The sequence below is a fragment of the Capricornis sumatraensis genome, chromosome 10, assembly GCF_032405125.1.
Source record: "Capricornis sumatraensis isolate serow.1 chromosome 10, serow.2, whole genome shotgun sequence".
NCBI lineage: Eukaryota > Metazoa > Chordata > Mammalia > Artiodactyla > Bovidae > Capricornis > Capricornis sumatraensis.
The window spans coordinates 94593766-94602637 of record NC_091078.1 but is presented as its reverse complement, the minus strand read 5'-3'; the positions used below and the strand labels follow the sequence as shown (position 1 = coordinate 94602637).

At 41.2% G+C, this 8872-nt stretch overlaps 1 pseudogene; it reads left to right on the top strand.

Annotated features, from left to right (window-relative positions):
- Positions 1-1383: 1383 nt before the first annotated feature.
- Positions 1384-2027, top strand: LOC138087786 (small ribosomal subunit protein eS7-like; annotated as a pseudogene).
- The last annotated feature ends 6845 nt before the right edge of the window (positions 2028-8872 follow it).

Genomic DNA, 8872 nt, shown 5'->3' with positions numbered 1-8872 from the left:
TGGACACGACTGAGTGACTGAACTGAACTGAACTGAATTCCAAAAGTCCCCCCACCTGCCTTGGGCTACATAAGCCTGCACAGCATGGCCTTTCCCACCTCACTCTCTCAGTGCCCTTCCTGGTGGCTCTGCTAATACCAAATAAACCCAGTATGCCCCCATCTCAGTGTGTTTCTCTTGTTGCCTCATCTAGAATTTGAATGATCTGAGAGTGAATCTAGTCATGGTTTGGTCACCTGAGAGCCAGAAGTGGAGTGTTATGACTTGCCTAGTTCAACTAGTCAGCAGGAGGAAGCCATGGGCAATCACCAGCTGTTCATGAAACAGCTGCATGAGGAATAGATGAACTGGTCAGGTTCTTCTCTTGCCCTCTACTCTACTCAGGCAAAGCATGTGTCTGTCAGCCTTCACTCAAGAATAACCTCTGAGGGAGGGGGGGTTCAGGATGGGGAACACGTGTATACCTGTGGTGGATTCATGTTGATGTATGGCAAAACCAATACAATAGTGTAAAGTAATTAACCTCCAATTAAAATAAATAAATTTATATTTAAAAAAGAAGAATAACCTCTGCATTCTACCTTCTAAAGAAAGTGGGTAGTCTCACCATGAAAAGATCCTATCATGGGTCTACAGGGAAATTGTCAAGGCAATATTTTTCAAATTTCATCAATGGTCCCAATGACATGGAAGGTTTAATTAAAGCAGACTGTGAACCCCACCCATCATTTCTGGCTCAGTATATCATGTTCCCAAGAATGAGTATTTCTAACATGTTTCCAAGTGATGCTGTGGCAACTTGTCTAGGGAACACCACTGCAGTAGAAAAATCTACGATTCTTACCCTTCTGAATGGGAAAGGTCACTTTCTGCCTCCTGTGAGTCTTCTCCTATGTGTCTCCTTTACTGCTCACAAAAGATACTTAATATTTGACACTTGTGGAAAACCTTATTTCTGGCCTTTCCCTTCTCAAGAAAAAGGGTTTAAACTAAAAATTCTGTGTTTTAATCCTGTTTTGATCTTTTTGATGACCAGCCTCATCATTAGTCCATCCAGGAGCTCTCCCAGAGTCACCACATTGGAACGCAGGATACTTCTAACATCCAGGAAATCATAAGAATTTCAGGAACTCTGTATCAAAATCCAGTTCAAAGACCAAATATTAGAACAAAAGACACTCTTCGTGCTCTTATCACTTAAGAAATTATGAGAGTGCTTCCTAGGACTCTAGGCTTCTACCATTTCTCTGTGGTTCTTGTTTCTCCACTCACGCTATTCCTGCCTCTTCCCCTCTGCCTCCTGGATTTAACAATCTCTCTTGAGGCCTAGGCCTCCAAGTGTTGGGGGAAAACAGTGTCAGCCACATTGGCAAGATCAAAGCCATGTTCATTTCCAGGGCAAAGATCATGAAGCCCAATGGTGAGAAGCTGGACAAGTTCCAGTCTGAAATCTTCTACACCCTCCTGGAGTTGGAGATGAACTCAGACCTGAAAACCCAGCTGCAGGAGTTGAACATCACATCTGCCAAGGCCACTGAAGTTAGTGTTGGTCAAAAAGCTCTTTTAATCTTTTTTCTTATTCCTCAAATGAAATATTTCCAAAAATTCCAGGTCTGACTATTGCATGACTTGGAGAAGTCCAGCAGGAAACACGTCATCTGTTGCTCAGAGGAGAATTCTGCCTAAGCCAACTCAAACAAGCCATACAAAAAAATAAGCAAAAGCATCTCAGGAGCTGCAGTCCGACAACTGTGCATGATGTGATCCTGGAAGATTTGGTTTCCCCAAGTGAGATTACAGGCAAGAGAATCTGCAAGAAACTGAATGGCAGCTGGCTCATAAAGGTTCATTTGGATAAAACACAGCAGAACAATGTGGAACACAAAGTTGAAACATTTTCTGGTGTCTGTAAGAAGCTCATGGGTGAACTCCCCAGTGGTTCAGTGGTTAGGAATCCGCCTGCCAATGCACGGGACGTGGGTTCGATCCCTGGTCTGGGAAGATTCCACATGCCATGGGGCAACTAAGCCTATGCACCACAACTACTGAGCCTATGCTCTAAAGCCTATGAACCATACTGAAGTTCACACACTATGGAGCCTGCAAACTGCAAATACTGAGTCCACGCGTTATAACTACTGAAGCCTGCCCACTCTAGAGTCAGCATGCCATCTCTATTTATTATAATTAATACATATATTTTTGAGCAGCTAATTTTTAAAATATTTGTTTATTTATTTTTGGCTGCGCTGGGTCTTCATCACTGCTGGCAGGCTTTCTCCACTTGTGGCGAGCAATGGCTACTCTAGTTGTGGTGCACGGGCTTCTTATTGCCATGGCTTCTCTTGTTGTGGAGCACACACTCTCAGGCACAAGCATGGGTTCTAGGGCACTCAGGCTCAGCAGTTGCAGCTTTCAGGCTCTAGAGGGCAGACTCAGTGATTGTGGCACATGGGCTTTCTTGCCCTGTGGCATGTGGAATCTTCCTGGACCAGGAATCGAATCCATGTCCCCTGCATTGGCAGGTGAATTCTTAACCACTGGACACCAGGGAAATCCCAGCAAAGCAATCCTGAGAAAGAAAAGTGAAGCTGGAGGAATCAGGCTTCCTGACTTCGGACATACTACAAAGCTACAGTAATCAAAACAGCACAGTACTGGCACAAAAACAGAAATATAGATCAATGGAACAAGACAGAAAGTCTGGAGATAAACTGTCACTCCCGTGGTCACATAATCTATGACAAAGGAGGCAAGAATATACAACGAAGAAAAAGAGTCCCTTCAATAAATGGTGCTGGGAAAACTGGACAACTGTATGTAAAAGAATGAAACTACAACACTCCCTAACACCATACACAGAAATAAACTCAAAATAGATCAAAGACCTAAATGTAAGGCTGGACACAACAAAATTCTTAGAGGAAAACATAGAATGCTCCTTGACATGATTTCCAGCAAGATTTTTTAAAATTCACTTCCTATAGTGATGAAAATAAAAACAAAAATAAATGAGGTCTAATTAAACTTAAAATCTTTTGTACAGCAAGTTCAATTCAGTTCAGTCACTCAGTTGTGTCTGACTCTTTGCAACCCCATGAATCGCAGCACACCAAGCCTCCCTGTCCATCACCAACTCCCGGAGTTCAAGGAAACCATAAACAAAACAAAAAGACAAACTTAAGAATGTGAGAAAATGTTTGCAAGCAAAGCAACTGACAATGGATTACTTTCCAAAATATATAAACAGCTCATGAAGCTTAATATCAAAAAACAAACAACCCTATGAAAAACTGAGCAGAAAATTTACAAAAGACATTTCTCCAAAGAAGACATACAGATGGCCAAAAAGCACATGAAAAAATGCTCAGTATCACTAATTATTAAAGAAATGCAAATCAAAACTACAATGAAGTATCACTTGATACCTTCAGAATGGCCTTCATCAAGAAATCTACAAATAATAAATGCTGGCAAGGGTGTGAAGAAAAGGGAACCCTCTTGCACTGTTGTTGGGAATGTAATTTGATACAGCCACTGTGGAGAACAGTATGGAGGTTCCTTAAAACACTGAAAATAGAACTACCATATGACCCAGCAATCCGACTCCTAGGCATATACTTGGAGAAAACTTCAATTCAAAAATATACATACACCCCAATGTTCCCTGAAGCACTGTTTACAGTAGCCAGGAGATGGAACAACCTAAGTGTCCATCAACAGAGGAATGGGTAAAGGAGGTATCATACATTTATACAATGGACTATTACTCAGCCATTAAAAGAATAAAATAATGCCATTTGCAGCAATATGGATAGACCTGGAGATTGTCATATTAAGTGAAGTAAGTCAGACACAGAAAGACAAATATCATATGATAGCAGTTACATGTGAAATCTTTTTTTTTTTAAAGGTACAAATTAACTTTTTTTTTTTTTGGATCTGCTACAGCAGAGGTTCCCAACCTCCAGGCCAAGGACTGGTAGTTCCTTTTTCTTTTTTTCATATTTTTAAATATAAATTTATTTATTTTAATTGGAGGTTAATTACTTTACAATATCGTATTGGTTTTGCCATACATCAACATGTATCCACCACAGGTATACACGTGTTCCCCATCCTGAACCCCCTTCCCTCCTCCCTCCCCGTACCTTCTCTCTGGGTCGTCCCAGTGCACCAGCCCCAAGCATCCAGTATCATGCATTGAACCTGGGCTGGTGACTCATTTCATATATGATATTATACATATTTCAATGCCATTCCCCCAAATCATCCCACCCTCTCCCTCTCCCACAGAGTCCAAAAGACTGTTCTATACATCTGTGTCTCTTTTGCTGTCTCACATACAGGGTTATCGTTACCATCTTTCTAAATTCCATATATATGTGTTAGTATACTGTATTGGTGTTTTTCTTTCTGGCTTACTTCACTCTGTATAATTGGCTCCAGTTTCATCCATCTCATTAGAACTGATTCAAATGTATTCTTTTTAATGGCTGAGTAATACTCCATTGTGTATATGTACCACAGCTTTCTTATCCATTTGTCTGCTGATGGACATCTAGGTTGTTTCCATGTCCTGGCTATTATAAACAGTGCTGCGATGAACATTGGGGTACACGTGTCTCTTTCAATTCTGGTTTCCTCAGTGTGTATGCCCAGCAGTGGGATTGCTGGGTCATAAGGCAGTTCTATTTCCAGTTTTTTTTTTTTTTCTTTGGTGTCCTTTATTTTATTTTATTTTATTTTTTTAGTTTTTTAATTTTAAAATCTTTAATTCTTACGTGTGTTCCCAAACATGAAACCCCCTCCCACCTCCCTCCCCATAACATCTCTGTGGGTCATCCCCATGCACCAGCCCCAAGCATGCTGTATCCTGCGTCAGACATAGACTGGCGATTCAGTTCTTACATGATAGTATACATGTTACAATGCCATTCTCCCAAATCATCCCACCCTCTCCCTCTCCCTCTGAGTCCAAAAGTCCGTTATACACAGCTGTGTCTTTTTTCCTGTCTTGCATACAGGGTCGTCATTGCCATCTTTCTAAATTCCATATATATGGGTTAGAATACTGTATTGGTGTTTTTCTTTCTGGCTTACTTCACTCTGTATAATCGGCTCCAGTTTCATCCATCTCATCAGAACTGATTCAAATGAATTCTTTTTAATGGCTGAGTAATACTCCATTGTGTATATGTACCACAGCTTTCTTATCCATTCATCTGCTGATGGACATCTAGGTTGTTTCCATGTCCTGGCTATTATAAACAGTGCTGCGATGAACATTGGGGTACACGTGTCTCTTTCAATTCTGGTTTCCTCAGTGTGTATGCCCAGCAGTGGGATTGCTGGGTCATAAGGCAGTTCTATTTCCAGTTTTTTAAGGAATCACCACACTGTTCTCCATAGTGGCTGTACTAGTTTGCATTCCCACCAACAGTGTAAAAGGGTTCCCTTTTCTCCACACCCTCTCCAGCATTTATTGCTTGTAGACTTTCGGATTGCAGCCATTCTGACTGGCATGAAATGGTACCTCATTGTGGCTTTGATTTGCATTTCTCTGATAATGAGTGATGTTGAGCATCTTTTCATGTGTTTGTTAGCCACCTGTATGTCTTCTTTGGAGAAATGTCTATTTAGTTCTTTGGCCCACTTTTTGATTGAGTCGTTTATTTTTCTGGAATTGAGCTGCAGGAGTTGCTTGTATATTTTTGAGATTAGTTGTTTGTCAGTTGTTTCATTTGCTATTATTTTCTCCCATTCTGAAGGCTGTCTTTTCACCTTGCTTATAGTTTCCTTTGTTGTGCAGAAGCTTTTAAGTTTAATTACTACAGCTAATCAATGAATATAGTAAAGCTGCAGGATATAAAGTCAACACACAGAAATCCCCTGCATTCCTGTACACTAATAATGAGAAAATAGAAGAAAAATTAAGGGAACAATTCCATTCACCATTGCAATGAAAAGAATAAAATACTTAGGAATATATCTACCTAAAGAAACTAAAGACCTATATATAGAAAACTATAAAACACTGGTGAAAGAAATAAAAGAGGACACTAATAGATGGAGAAATATACCACGTTCATGGATTGGAAGAATCAGTATAGTGAAAATGAGTATACTACCCAAAGCAATTTATAGATTCAATGCAATTCCTATCAAGCTACCTACAGTATTATTCACAGAGCTAGAACAAATAATTTCAAGATTTGTATGGAAATACGAAAAACTTTGAATAGCCAAGGCAATCTTGAGAAAGAAGAATGGAACTGGAGGAATCAATCTGCCTGACTTCAGGCTCTACTACAAAGCCACAGTCATCAAGACAGTATGGTACTGGCACAAAGACAGAAATATAGATCAGTGGAACAAAATAGAAAGCCCAGAGATAAATCCACACACCTATGGGCACCTTATCTTTGACAAAGGAGGCAAGAATATACACTGGATTAAAAACAATCTCTTTAACAAGTGGTTCCGGGAAAATTGGTCAACTACTTGTAAAAGAATGAAACTAGAACACTTTCTAATACCATACACAAAAATAAACTCAAAATGGATTAAAGATCTAAATGTAAGATCAGAAACTATAAAACTCCTAGAAGAGAACATAAGCAAAACACTCTCCGACATACATCACAGCAGGATCCTCTATGACCCACCTCCCAGAATATTGGAAATAAAAGCAAAAATAAACAAATGGGACCTAATTAAACAAATTAACTTTTTACAAAATAGACGTAGAGTCATGGATGTAGAAAACAAACTTATGGTTATGAGGCCATGAGGGGGAGGATAAAATGAGAGTTTGGCACTGACATATATGCTCTGTGTGTGTGTGTGCTCAGTCCCTTCAGTCGTGTCTGACTCTTTGCGACCCCGTGGACTATAGCCCACCAGGCTCCTCTGTCCAGGGGATTTTGCAGGCAAGAAAACTAGAGTGGGTTGCTGTGCCCTCCTCCAGGGGATCTTCCCAACGCAGGGGTCGAACCTGCCTCTCTTAAGTCTCCTGCATTGGCAGGCAGATTCTTTACCACTGAGTCACCAGGGAAGCTCCAATTTGAAAGATATCACCTTCAAAATCTACCTCGCACTACTCATTATTGTTTTCTATTTAATTAGTTTTATATTGTTGCTTTTATTCTACTGCTTTCTAGATCCAGCTGGTCTCTCTTTCTAGTTTCCTATGGTTCACATGCTAGTGAAGTAATGCTCAAAATTCTTCAAGCCAGGCTTCAGCAATACGTGAACCATGAAATTCCTGATATTCAAGCTGGTTTTAGAAAAGACAGAGGAACCAGAGATCAAATTGCCAACATCCGCTGGATCATTGAAAAAGCAAAAGAGTTCCAGAAAAACATCTATTTCTGCTTTATTGACTATGCCAAAGCCTTTGACTGTGTGGATCACAATAAACTGTGGAAAATTCTGAAAGAGACGGGAATACCAGACCACTTGACCTGCCTCTTGAGAAATCTGTATGCAGGTCAGGAAGCAACAGTTAGAACTGGAATGGAACAACAGACTGGTTCCAAATAGGAAAAGGAGTACGTCAAGGCTGTATATTGTCACCCTGCTTATTTAACTTCTATGCAGAGTACATCATGAGAAACGCTGGACTGGAAGAAACACAAGCTGGAATCAAGATTGCTGGGAGAAATATCAATAACCTCAGATATGCAGATGACACCACCCTTATGGCAGAAAGCGAAGAGGACTAAAAAGCCTCTTGATGAAAGTGTAAGAGGAGAGTGAAAAAGTTGGCTTAAAGCTCAACATTCAGAAAACGAAGATCATGGCATCCGGTCCCATCACTTCATGGCAAATAGATGGGGAAACAGTGGAAACAGTGTCAGACTTCATTTTGGGGGGGGCTCCAAAATCACTGCAGATTGTGATTGCAGCCATGAAATTAAAAGACGCTTAGTCCTTGGAAGAAAAGTTATGACCAACATAGATAGTATATTCAAAAGCAGAGACATTACTTTGCTGACTAAGGTCCGTCTAGTCAAGGCTATGGTTTTTCCAGTGGTCATGTATGGATGTGAGAGTTGGACTGTGAAGAAAGCTGAGTGCCGAAGAATTGATGCTTTTGAACTGTGGCGTTGGAGAAGACTCTTGAGAGTCCCTTGGACTGCAAGGAGATCCAACCAGTCCATTCTGAAGAAGAGCAGTCCTGGGATTTCTTTGGAAGAAATGATGCTAAAGCTGAAACTCCAGTACTTTGGCCACCTCATGTGAAGAGTTGACTCATTGGAAAAGACTCTGATTCTGCGAGGGATTGGGGTCAGGAGGAGAAGGGGACGACAGAGGATGAGATGGCTGGATGGCATCACGGACTCGATGGACGTGAGTCTGAGTGAACTCTGGGAGTTGGTGATGGACAGGGAGGCCTGGTGTGCTGCGACTCATGGGGTCGCAAAGAGTCGGACACGACTGAGCGACTGAACTGAACTGAACTGAGGTGACTGATGGTGCACTGAGTTACTAAAACCTGAATCCAGGGAAGACAGGAAGTGCTAAGTCTGAGGAGACACAAGAGAGCTGAATGGAGCTATAGTGCCATGGTCCGTCTTGCCCTCCTGTATGACTAGTTTTAAGAGAGGATGTGGATGGGCCTCACTGGAGGAATGGTACACGAATGCCCTATCTTTCTACTCTGAGCTCTGATACGTTTCTGACAGAAGAGAAGTGGACAGGTAATACAAGTTCCCATGGATCTTGCTTCTGAGGAAGACTCAGCCTATGTGCAGATATCCTAATCCTCATGTCATAAAGCCATTGTTAACTCAGGGCTTTCCCCCTCATATGACTTGTGCCAGACCTTGGGAAGTAGACGAACGAAGGAACCATCAAGAGAGAAGCC